The sequence below is a fragment of the Rutidosis leptorrhynchoides genome, chromosome 6 (genome assembly GCF_046630445.1).
Source record: "Rutidosis leptorrhynchoides isolate AG116_Rl617_1_P2 chromosome 6, CSIRO_AGI_Rlap_v1, whole genome shotgun sequence".
In the NCBI taxonomy this organism is placed as follows: Eukaryota; Viridiplantae; Streptophyta; class Magnoliopsida; order Asterales; family Asteraceae; genus Rutidosis; species Rutidosis leptorrhynchoides.
In genome coordinates this window covers 334,665,394-334,679,324 of record NC_092338.1, presented here as the reverse complement: position 1 = coordinate 334,679,324, position 13,931 = coordinate 334,665,394, and the positions used below count along the sequence as shown (strand labels likewise).

Here is a 13,931-nt window from a genome sequence, read left to right as displayed (position 1 = left end):
CGCGTGTTTACAAACCACTCTTCGTCTTTTTCATTTTTCGACACTTTTCGACGCGCAATCTTTTTCTCTCTTATTTCTCGCCATTCTAGTTTTTAGGACTTAGAATTTTTTCTACTTCTTCTCTAAATTTCTTAAAATTACGAAAATTTATTTTAAGTGGTTAAATTGATAGACATCAAAATTTTCTGGTTCGTAGTAATAGTTGGATTTGTACGTGGACCGGGTTATTGGAGCCAAACAGTACTCAATTATATTGAGACCAAACGAATCCTGCCCCTCTGCTGCATCTTTTGGCTATTCGAAACGTGGGCAAAATCAGAAAAGTCTATTAATTGGATAACTTATTATAATTTTTCTTTCCTTTTTAAAAACTAATAGGATATTCAGTGAATGCACCGAGCAAGACGTTCGCCGCCGGTCATACGTTCACCACCTGTAACTCGATCAAGACATCGTTTAACGAATATCGCCGCCGTTGATTTTTCTTTAGAATCGTCATCAAGTCGACCAAATCCTCAAACTCAAATTTCTGATAATCCAGTTTTTGAAACAAACCTCACAATTGAGAATCCGGAGAATATTCAGGAACGGTTTGTAGATCCCGAACCATTAAACTTTCCTCCGGAACCACCAATCATTCAAACAGAGATTGTTGAGGAAAGAAACCATTAAATTAGAAACCTCTAGTGATTCAGATACAACACTTCCAATCATGGAAAATCTAGAACCTCTAAGTATGGAAGACCGAATGAGAGCTACACGCACGGGCCAAGGTCATGCCATTATTAAACCAGAAGTTAATGCTCCAGATTATGAAATCAAAGGACAAATTCTACACATGGTGACTAATCAATGCCAATTCAGTGGTGCGCCGAATGAAGACCCAAACGAACATCTTCGTACGTTTAATAGAATTTGTACACTATTCAAAATCCGAGAAGTGGAAGATGAGCAGATCTATCTCATGTTGTTTCCCTGGACTTTAAAGGGAGAAGCCAAAGATTGGTTAGAATCGTTACCTGAAGGGGCGATTGACACATGGGATGTTTTAGTTGAAAAATTTCTTAAACAATTCTTTCCGGCATCCAAAGCCGTAAGACTTCAAGGAGAAATTGTTACGTTCGCGCAAAAGCCAAATGAAACATTATATGAGGCATGGACAAGATTCGGAAGGATGTTGAGAGGATGTCCTCAACACGGTTTAGACACTTATCAAATAGTACAAATATTCTACCAAGGTGTCAACGTTGCTACACGAAAGGACATTGACATAACAGCCGGTGGTTCCATTATGAAGAAAACCGCAACTGAAGCTTACAAAATTATTGATAACACAGCCTCCCACTCGCATGAGTGGCACCAAGAAAAAGATATTTTTCGTTCATCTAAAGTGGCTAGAGCCGATTTTAGCCATGACTTTGATTCCGTTTCAGCAAAAATAGATGCTTTCGAAAGACGAATGGAAAAGATGAATAAAGATATTCACGCAATACGAATTAGTTGTGAGCAATGCGGTGGACCACACTTATTGAAAGATTGTCACATTGAACTAACGATGGAACAACGAGAGAATGTTTCCTATATGAACCAAAGGCCGGAAAATAATTATCAGAATAATTATCAACCGCCAAAGCTAAACTTTAATCGAAATCAAAACATTCTTTACAATCCAAATGGACCCAACAACAACTCGTACAACCAACAAGGTCCGAATAACCAACCAACTCAAAACAACACTTTCAATCAACAAAGACCTAGCTTGTATAAACCGCCACATCAAACCGAAGAGAAAAAGCCAAATCTAGAAGAAATGATGGCAAAGCTAATGGAATCTCAAACACAATTTATTACGTCTCAAACCCAAACGAACGAGAGGTTTGATCAGTCATTAAGAACTCAACAAGCTTCCATTTTGAATCTAGAAAAACACGTAGGTACTCTTGCTAGCATGATGAGTGAGAGGGAACAAGGAAAGCTACCAAGTAATACTGAAGTAAATCCTCGGAATGAGAATGTTAATATGGTGTCAACAAATTCTGAAAAACCAGCACCAGAAGATGGGAAGATTTTAGATGTGAGTAACAATGAAGAAGTTACACCACCACCACCACCACCCGAGTATGTAAAGCCAGTGGTGGCACCATACAAACCACCCATCCCGTTTCCAAGAAAAGGAGTTGAGTATGAGCAAGTGATAAGTAATAAAGATTGTGATACTTCTGGAAAGAAGAAAAAGAAAAAGAATAAGAAAGTACAAGAAACAAAAGCCGTAGAAGTAAACCCGGTGAATACAGTTCCACCAAAACCTCCACCTAGGGTAGGTGATCCGGGTGAATTTATTGTTCCTTGTCTACTTAGTGATTGTGTCATGTATGATGCACTAGCAGATTTAGGTGCAAGTGTGAGTGTTATGCCTCTTTCCTTATATAAGAGATTAGGTGTAGGTGAGTTAACTCCAACGGATATGAGTGTTCGACTCTTTGATCAAACCATTAAGCACCCAGTTGGAATTGCTGACAACCTACCCATTCAAGTAGGTAATTTAACCTTTCTAGTCGAATTCATTGTCATTGACATAGAAGAGGACCCAAACATTCCTCTAATTTTAGGTCGACCATTCTTTGCGTCCACCGGGGCGTTATTTGATGTAGGAAATGGAAGAATGACACTTAAAAGTGGTGACAAATCTATCACCTTTATGATTCGAAAGTCTAAATCTCCACCAACCAAAACCGTTGAACCAGAAAAAATGATTGGTAAGAACCATGTTGTTTTACCAACTCCAACGGTAGTGCTTAATAATAATAAAACGCCTAAGTGTGGGGAAAATGAAGTAACACCTAATGATGACATGATAACAAAGAACCCCGTTATTGATACGAAATTAAATGACCCCATTATTAACAGTTCAATGAAGAAACTTTTTAAACGGGCTATTGATGCTAGAAGTAAGGGGAACTTTAAGTTATGTAACCGGTTAGTATCCAATCTGTCGCCTAAAGAAAGGGCGAAGCTAGTTGAATTATGGGATATTACGGAAGAAGCCGGGCACTGGCTTAAAGAAAAAGTCACAGATAGGCAAGTTGATTATGGACCAAGAGAAATTGACAATGAAGTTAATCACAATTTCAACACCACAGCTACCTAAGTGTGGGGAGATTCGAATGTTCTAAAAAGATAATGCTGTCTAAAGTTATTTGTTCTGTTCTCGTGTAGTTCCGAGAATGGAATCCGATTGGTCTTTTCCGCTAGCAGACACTAAAGAACTAGTTTTCTCCCTCCATTCTGAATTTTTATTTTTTTATGTTTTATTTGAAATTAATATGCATTTTAATTTATGTTTTATTGTGATTTTAAAAAAACAAAATTTACTTTATTTCTTTAAGTTAAAAATATGATTTTTAAAATTCGTCGTAAGTTGAACACTAGGTCATTGAACCGAAATTGCTTTACCCGAGGGCGGAGCGACAAATTTTGTTATCATTATTTTTAATTTTATTGATCTAAAGGATGCCAAAAATATTATATATTATAAATTTTTGAACGTGGGGTTATGTACCAAACTTCAAAAATATGTATATATGTTTGTATTTTATGTTATGTACACAACAGGGTAAAACAGCGCACTTTCAAAGACTGTCATTAAGTTCAACAAAAAGCTACTAATTTTGATGACAAGGCGCAAAATATCAAATGTCATGTAAAATAATATGCTTACAAACTGGGTATTTTTAATCACTTTTCTACACTAATCACCCTCATGAATTTATAATTATATTCTGATTTCATGCAAATGAGGGCATTGCATGATCTCAAGTGTGGGGAAGGGTTATAAATTCTCTCGGGTTTACACTTAGTTTATTTGCCAAATTTTGTGAAAATTTGAAAAATTTTCAATTAAATGAACTCAAAATCATGTTTATACATATTTATGAACGATGAAAACTAGGTGATAATACCGAAATTATCGTTACCTCGGAAAGGACATAAATTGAGAAACAACTTAAAACGCTTGAATTCATTTAAAATGGAATAAAGGAGAATAAAAAGGCAAAGAAAGAAACTAAGTGTGGGGAGAATGTACCAAGTTATTCAATTAAAAACTATCTATCACATATTTTTGTACAAGATTATTGCAGGTACTTTTGTTTTGGATAATACTAATCAGTTTTACCCGATTTACTATAATACTTTTGAAAGAAAGATGGATCTACACGATGAATCAATTCCATCATTAAAAAGAAGTAAAGTCTTCCGAAAAAGAAACGCGCTTCTTGATTTAGGTCATGAAGTTGTCGTCCAGACCAGCTGTAGGTTGACGAAAAACCTAGAAAAGTCATCAATAAAATCAGCAGGAAATCCACGGACCTCAGCATCAAACAGGGTCGCCAAGTGGCCAGACTTATCCTAACCATGAGAGGGTCTGTCTTGTAAAATGGGGAGGGCACCGTGCAAATTAGCTTGATAAGACTAATGAATCAGATCCCCAGAAAGGATAATCTCCTTAAAGATTAAAAATCAGCTTTTAAGACTGATATTACTCAATCCTAGAGATTGACCTTAAAGATTGAGAATTCAAACTCATGGAATTCAATGATATCTAAACTCGAGCTTGAACGAGAAAATATTTTGATCAAAATTAAAACCGATTTGTTTTCTGAAAATCCATTTTCAATGCGTTCATTACCATTGAACGTAAAATCCTGGGAATTCAACAGAATTCATTAGGTCACCTGAACCAAATCGGGTGTCAACCGTAAGAACGGTGGTTGCATAGCATGGTCGGAGACAGGACCTTGTGCCAGACCGAAAAATCATAGGATGATCTTTACTATCGCTCCTACCAAGGATAGTTCTAGCATGCGACACGTTAAAAGACCATAATCATCTGCATGTCACGGGACATTGCCTTAACAGTTTCTTGTTCATCGCTTTCCTTTACAACCGGACGGTAGTTTGCCGAAAGGTAATATACGGAACAAGTAAACTGGATGTGTGCTTTCCGATACCGGGATAGCAGTGGATTACACGAACCTAAATGTTTTTAGCCAAAATATTGATCCACAAATATATTTTGCAACACCAATGGTGGATCAAATCAGAAAACTTATCTAGGGTAAAAGCTAGATTGAATTTTCAAAAGATCAAATATTTTCATAAAGATCCTATTTCCTAAAGGATCTAAATTTTTATAGTCATGTGGGACTGTAAACCGCCTTTCAAATGTGCACTTTGCTTTGGAAACCGAAAGTAAATCGGCTATTTGATTGCAAGTGTCGTTGACCTAAACCCGAGGCAACTGTGGATGACACACCCACCTTTAACCATATCGTTACTATCATTGTTTATACCGCTATATCAAAATCACTGATGTACAAAATGTGATGAATAAAAAAGTGATTCATGTATGTTTTTATTTCAAGTTCTGTATTGCTTGAGGACAAGCAACGCTCAAGTGTGGGGATATTTGATAGTGTTCCAAATGAACATATATTTAGTAGCAATATCGTTCCAATATGTAAAGTTTTTAAATGTAATTTCCTTATTTTTAGTTGTAATAGTTAAATAAATAAGTGCGAAGACGAAAGACGCAAATCGCTCGAAAATGAAAATTTAAAGACAAAAACGAAGATTTGAAAGACCAAAACGTCCAAAAAGCTCAAATGTACAAGATACAATTCAAAAGGTTCAATTTATTGATGAAGAACGTCTAAAAATGACAAGAGTACAAGTTACAAAATGCAAAGTACACGATATAAAATAGTACGCAAGGACGTTCGAAAATCCGGAACCGGGACATGAACCAACTCTCAACGCTCGACGCAACGGTGTAAAAATTACGAGTTAACTATGCACAAGAATAAAATATAATATTTAAATAATTCATAATAAGAATAATATTAAATAATAAAAAGTTGTTAATTGAGCATAGTTCAGGGGTCGTAAATGAAAATTCAATTTCTAATTTCGCCTATAAAAGGCTATGTAACGATCAATTGAAGGAGAACTTTTCTATCCTTTTTTTTTTATCTATATATCGATCAATATCTATATTCTATATCTCTATCATAATGTTAATGTAATCAGATATAACAATAATCTTAATTTTAATTTTAAATTATGATAATAATAAGATTTATGATAGAGATCGTTTGAGTGTGTAAGTCGAAATTCTGTCCGTGTAACGCTACGTTATTTTTAATCATTGTAAGTTATGTTCAACCTTTTTACATTAATGTCTCGTAGCTAAGTTATTATTATGCTTATTTAAAACGAAGTAATCATGATGTTGGGCTAATTACTAAAATTGGGTAATTGGGCTTTGTACCATAATTAAGGTTTGGGCAAAAAACCGACACTTGTGGAAATTGAACTATTGACTATTAATAGATGGGGGGTATTGTCTAATTGAGTGACAACTCATTGGAGTCTGTCGAACCTATCTTCAAATTAATTAACCTAATAATTAATAATGATTATGGTTGTCCTATTTAGTGATGTTCATATGGAATCTGTTATAATCATTTAATTAATCAATTGGGTTGGGTAATTGATTATTCATTCTGATCAAGTGGATGAATTAATATTCATAAACTAATTAAAACAGGGGTGGATTACATACAGTGATAACTGGTGTAATTGTTGACAGAAGTGATAACTGCGTCACAGTTTAAATCCTTAATCAGTTGGAATATTTGACTTCGGGTATAAGGGTAATTTGACGAGGATACTCGCACTTTATATTTATGACCGATGGACTATTATGGACAAAAACCAGATAGACGTATCAAATAAACCAGGACAAAGGACAATTAACCCATGGTAATAAATTAAAATCAACACGTCAAACATCATGATTACGGAAGTTTAAATAAGCATAATTTTATATTTCTCATCGTATCTTTATTTACTGTCATTTTATTACTCGCAATTTTATTTACTGTCATTTTATTTATTGTCATTATTTTACGCACTTTAATTATTGTCATTTATCTTTACGCTTAAAATATAGAATCGACAAACCGGTCATTAAACGGTAAAACCCCCCTTTTATAATAATATTACTACTTATATAATTATATATATTTTGTATAAATATAGTTAAAAATATAGTAAGTATCACCAGCTCCCTGTGGAACGAACCGGACTTACTAAAAACTACACTACTCTACGATTAGGTACACTGCCTATAGTGTTGTAGCAAGGTTTAGGTATATCCCATCCGTAAATTAATAAAACTTGTGTCATATTTTGTAGTATTTTGTATTAAAAATAATACTATTTTGTATACACCCCCTACGACATCAAGTATTAATATACCTTAAAAATATTCCAAATGAACATATATTTAGTAGCAATATCGTTCCAATATGTAAAGTTTTTAAATGTAATTTCCTTATTTTTAGTTGTAATAGTTAAATAAATAAGTGCGAAGACGAAAGACGCAAATCGCTCGAAAATGAAGATTTAAAGACAAAAACGAAGATTTGAAAGACCAAAACGTCCAAAAAGCTCAAATGTACAAGATACAATTCAAAAGGTTCAATTTATTGATGAAGAACGTCTAAAAATGACAAGAGTACAAGTTACAAAACGCAAAGTACACGATATAAAATAGTACGCAAGGACGTTCGAAAATCCGGAACCGGGACATGAACCAACTCTCAACGCTCGACGCAACGGTGTAAAAATTACGAGTCAACTATGCACAAGAATAAAATATAATATTTAAATAATTCATAATAAGAATAATATTAAATAATAAAAAGTTGTTAATTGAGCATAGTTCAGGGGTGGTAAATGAAAATTCAATTTCTAATTTCGCCTATAAAAAGCTATGTAACGATCAATTGAAGGAGAACTTTTCTATCCTTTTTTTTTATCTATATATCGATCAATATCTATATTCTATATCTCTATCATAATGTTAATGTAATCAGATATAACAATAATCTTAATTTTAATTTTAAATTATGATAATAATAAGATTTATGATAGAGATCGTTTGAGTGTGTAAGTCGAAATTCTGTCCGTGTAACGCTACGCTATTTTTAATCATTGTAAGTTATGTTCAACCTTTTTACATTAATGTCTCGTAGCTAAGTTATTATTATGCTTATTTAAAACGAAGTAATCATGATGTTGGGCTAATTAATAAAATTGGGTAATTGGGCTTTGTACCATAATTAAGGTTTGGGCAAAAGACCGACACTTGTGGAAATTGAACTATTGACTATTAATAGATGGGGGGTATTGTCTAATTGAGTGACAACTCATTGGAGTCTGTCGAACCTATCTTCAAATTAATTAACCTAATAATTAATAATGATTATGGTTGTCCTATTTAGTGATGTTCATATGGAATCTGTTATAATCATTTAATTAATCAATTGGGTTGGGTAATTGATTATTCATTCTGATCAAGTGGATGAATTAATATTCATAAACTAATTAAAACAGGGGTGGATTACATACAGTGATAACTGGTGTAATTGTTGACAGAAGTGATAAATGCGTCACAGTTTAAATCCTTAATCAGTTGGAATATTTGACTTCGGGTATAAGGGTAATTTGACGAGGATACTCGCACTTTATATTTATGACCGATGGACTATTATGGACAAAAACCAGATAGACGTATCAAATAAACCAGGACAAAGGACAATTAACCCATGGTAATAAATTAAAATCAACACGTCAAACATCATGATTACGGAAGTTTAAATAAGCATAATTCTTTTATTATATTTCTCATCGTATCTTTATTTACTGTCATTTTATTACTCGCAATTTTATTTACTGTCATTTTATTTATTGTCATTATTTTATTCACTTTAATTATCGTCATTTATCTTTACGCTTAAAATATAGAATCGACAAACCGGTCATTAAACGGTAAAACCCCCCTTTTATAATAATATTACTACTTATATAATTATATATATTTTATATAAATATAGTTAAAAATATAGTAAGTATCACCAGCTCCCTGTGGAACGAACCGGACTTACTAAAAACTACACTACTCTACGATTAGGTACACTGCCTATAGTGTTGTAGCAAGGTTTAGGTATATCCCATCCGTAAATTAATAAAACTTGTGTCATATTTTGTAGTATTTTGTATTAAAAATAATACTCTTTCGTACCCTCACGCTACATCATCAAGTTTTTGGCGCCGCTGCCGGGGAGCGCTAAAACGCTATATTTTTAATTATAATAATATTGAAATAAAATATAATAATATAATAATATTGAAATAAAATATAATAATATAATAATATTGAAATAGAATATAATAATATAATAATATTTTAGAATCTATTAATAATCGTAAAAGTTTTAAAAAGTCGTATTTATTAAATACTTCAGGGGTATATTATGTAACTTATAATTAATAATTTCTATAATGTCGCTTTCATGTGAATAGTAAATTAATTAATTTCTTTTCATTTACTATTCATGAATAGTAAATGAATTAAAAAAAAAAGTTTTGAAAAAAAATAATAATTATAAAAAAAAATTATTAATTTGTAAAAAAAAAAAAAAAAATTTTAAAAAAAAAAATTGTAAAAAAAAACGTTTTTTTTTTAAGAAAAAAAAATTCGTTTTTTTAAAAAAAAAAAAAAAATTTAAAAAAAAAAATTTTAAAAAAAAAAATTTTAAAAAAATATAATAAATTATAATTTTTTTTTTAAGTTTTATTACCTTTAGATTTTTAGACTATAGTTACAATTTTTAGTATTAAGTTTAGTTTTGCCATAGTTATTTTTATTTCTAGAATTTTTAGGTTTGCCGTAAAATCCCTTAAGTGCTTATTCCTTAAACTAAGTTTTAGGCGCTTTAGAATTTTGCGACGCCATTTTTCGTGCTACTTTCTTATTTTTATTTATCTTTCAACGCCGTTTACCTATGTATCAATTACAATTAGTGATCTCTATTTGTAGTTTTAATTTTAAGATAGTGATAGTTATAAGGTTGGATTAACCGCGTGTTTACAAACCACTCTTCGTCTTTTTCATTTTTCGACACTTTTCGACGCGCACTCTTTTTCTCTCTTATTTCTCGCCATTCTAGTTTTTAGGACTTAGATTTTTTTCTACTTCTTCTCTAAATTTCTTAAAATTACGAAAATTTATTTTAAGTGGTTAAATTGATAGACATCAAAATTTTCTGGTTCGTAGTAATAGTTGGATTTGTACGTGGACCGGGTTATTGGAGCCAAACAGTCCTCAATTATATTGAGACCAAACGAATCCTGCCCCTCTGCTGCATCTTTTGGCTATTCGAAACGTGGGCAAAAATCAGAAAAGTCTATTAATTGGATAGCTTATATAAGTTTTTCTTATTATTTTTAAAACTAATAGGATATTCAGTGAATGCACCGAGCAAGACGTTCATCACCTTTTGTACGTTCACCACCTGTAACAAGATCAAGACATTTAGCAAATATAACCGCCGTTGATTTTTCTTTAGAATCATCATCCAGTCGACCAAGTACTTCAGTTCAAATTTCCGATAATCCATTTTTTGAACCCGACCTCACAATTGAGAATCCGGAGAATATTCAGGAACGGTTCGTAGATCCTGAACCATTAAACTTTACTCCGGAGCCACCAATCAATCAAAGTATTATTGAGGAACGAACCATTAAATCAGAATCATCTAGTGATACCGATTCAACAAATTCAATTATGGAGAATCTGGAACCTTTAAGTATGGAAGACCGAATGAGAGCTAAACGCACTGGCCAAGGTCACGCAATTACTCATCCAGACATTAATGCGCCAGATTATGAAATCAAAGGACAAATTCTACACATGGTGACTAATCAATGCCAATTTAGTGGTGCGCCGAAGGAAGATCCAAATGAACATCTACGTACCTTTAATAGGATCTGCACACTATTTAAAATCCGAGAAGTGGAGGATGAACAGATATATCTCATGTTATTTCCCTGGACTTTAAAGGGAGAAGCCAAAGATTGGTTGGAATCGTTACCTGAAGGGGCGATTGATACATGGGATGTTTTAGTTGACAAATTTCTTAAACAATTCTTTCCTGCATCTAAAGCTGTAAGACTTCAAGCAGAAATTGTTACGTTTACACAGAAACCAAATGAAACTCTATATGAGGCATGGACAAGATATGGAAAGTTGTTAAGAGGATGTCCGCAACATGGTTTAGACACCTGTCAAATAGTACAAATATTCTACCAAGGATGCGACATCACTACAAGAAAAGACATAGATATAGCAGCTGGTGGTTCTATTATGAAGAAAACCGAAACTGATGCTTACAAAATTATTGATAACACTGCTTCCCACTCACATGAGTGGCACCAAGAAAAAGATATCATTAGATCATCTAAAACAGCTAGAGCCGATTCTAGTCATGACTTAGATTCCATTTCCGCAAAGATAGATGCTGTGGAGAGACGAATGGAAAAGATGACTAAAGATATTCACTCAATACGAATTAGTTGTGAGCAGTGTGGAGGACCACATTTGACAAAAGATTGTCTCAGTATTGAATTAACAATGGAACAAAGAGAAAATATTTCATACATAAACCAAAGGCCTGGAAATAATTATCAGAATAATTATCAACCGCCAAGACCGATTTACAATCAAAACCAGAATTATAACCGAAATATTCCATACAACAACCAACAAGGTCCTAGCAATCAACAAGTATCCAATAATACTTACAATCAGCAAAGACCTAATTTTCAAAACAAACCACCACAACAAACCGATGATAAAAAGCCGAATTTAGAAGATATGATGACGAAGCTAGTTGAAACTCAAACGCAGTTTTTCACGTCTCAGAAACAAACTAATGAACAAAATGCTCAAGCATTTAGAAATCAACAAGCTTCTATTCAAAATCTGGAACAAGAAGTAAGTAACCTAGCAAGGTTAATAGGTGAAAGAAAACCGGGAAGTCTACCTAGTACAAATGTTAACCCCCGAAATGAAACAGCTAAAGCTATTACCACAAGAAGTGGTACAACACTTAAACCACCGGAAATACCTGTAACTTCTGATGAAACCATTCCTACTCTACAAGAACCACAACCTGAACAAGAAAAGGAAAAAGAACCGGTAGTTGAAAAGGTTAATGAAGATAACACAGTTAAGGCTAAACCTTATGTTAAACCATACCAACCACCACTTCCTTACCCGAGGATAATGAAGAAAGAGAAACTTGAAGCCGAGCAATCCAAATTCTTGGATATGTTTAAACAGATAAATGTAAATCTTCCTTTCATTGATGTGATTTCAGGAATGCCAAGATATGCTAAATTCTTGAAAGATCTAATCTCAAATAGAAAGAAAATGGAAGAACTCTCGGCTGTTACTATGAATGCTAATTGTTCAGCAGTGCTGTTGAATAAGATACCAGAAAAATTATCTGATCCAGGAAGTTTCACAATTCCATGTTTTCTGGGTAGTCTTAGTTCAATAGAAGCATTGGCAGACTTAGGTGCTAGTATAAATCTAATGCCGTATTCACTATACGCTAAACTAGACCTTGGAGAATTGAAACCAACCAGAATAAGCATACAACTAGCCGATAGATCAATAAAATATCCTAGAGGGATAATGGAGAACATGCTAGTTAAAGTTGGTACTTTAGTATTTCCAGTAGATTTTGTTGTTTTGGACATGGAAGAAGATTCTCAAGTTCCTCTCATATTAGGAAGACCATTCTTAAACACGGCTAAAGCAATGATAGACGTGTTCGGTAAGAAACTGACCCTAAGTATAGAGGATGAGAGTGTTACCTTTTCAGTTGATAGAGCAATGCAACAACCACAATCTGCAGATGATACATGTTATTATATTCAAACTATAGATGCACATGCAGAATTATTAGAAGAATTTCCAGAATTACAAGGAACAGGAGAATGTTCTTTAGGAGAAGGTAATGAACCAATTGATGAAGCTGAAATGTTAGCTACACTTATAGCTAATGGATATGAACCAACAACAGAAGAAATTCAAATGCTAAAAGAAGAAGACAGATATCGATATAAATCATCGATAGAAGAACCTCCGAAATTAGAGTTAAAGCCACTTCCAACCCATTTGGAATACGCTTATTTACATGGTGAATCTGAATTACCTGTAATAATATCGTCTTCTCTCACAAATGATGAGAAATCACAACTCATTTCTGTGTTGAAAGCTCATAAACCAGCCATTGCATGGAAGATTCATGATATTAAAGGAATAAGTCCTTCGTATTGCACACATAAAATCCTTATGGAAGAAGGTCATAAAACGTATGTGCAACGCCAACGAAGACTAAATCCTAATATGCAAGATGTAGTTAAGAAAGAGATTATTAAACTGCTAGATGCAGGTTTGATATATCCAATTTCTTATAGTCCATGGGTAAGCCAGTTCAATGCGTACCTAAGAAGGGTGGCATGACTGTCATTACAAATGAGAAAAATGAGCTTATTCCTACTAGGACTGTAACAGGATGGCGTGTATGTATTGATCATAGAAAATTAAATGACGCCACCAGAAAAGATCACTTTCCCTTACCTTTCATTGATCAAATGTTGGAAAGATTAGCCGGAAATAGTTACTATTGTTTTCTAGATGGATTTTCCGGATATTTTCAAATTCCAATAGCACCCGAGGACCAAGAGAAAACCACATTCACGTGCCCTTATGGTACTTTTGCTTACAAACGCATGCCATTTGGACTTTGCAACGCCCCTGCAACCTTTCAAAGGTGCATGATGGCGATTTTTCACGACATGATAGAAGAATGCATGGAAGTTTTCATGGATGACTTTTCAGTCTTCGGTGATACATTTAAATCATGTCTAGTTAATCTGGAACGAATGCTAATTAGATGCGAACAATCAAATCTAGTACTTAATTGGGAGAAATGCCATTTCATGGTTAAAGA

At 33.4% G+C, this 13,931-nt stretch overlaps 1 non-coding gene across 1 annotated transcript; it reads right to left on the bottom strand.

The window, feature by feature from the left end:
- Positions 1–1,096: 1,096 nt before the first annotated feature.
- Positions 1,097–1,203, bottom strand: LOC139856429 (small nucleolar RNA R71). The gene has a single exon (XR_011761910.1). It is a non-coding gene; the product is annotated as a small nucleolar RNA R71 (small nucleolar RNA).
- Positions 1,204–13,931: the final 12,728 nt, after the last annotated feature.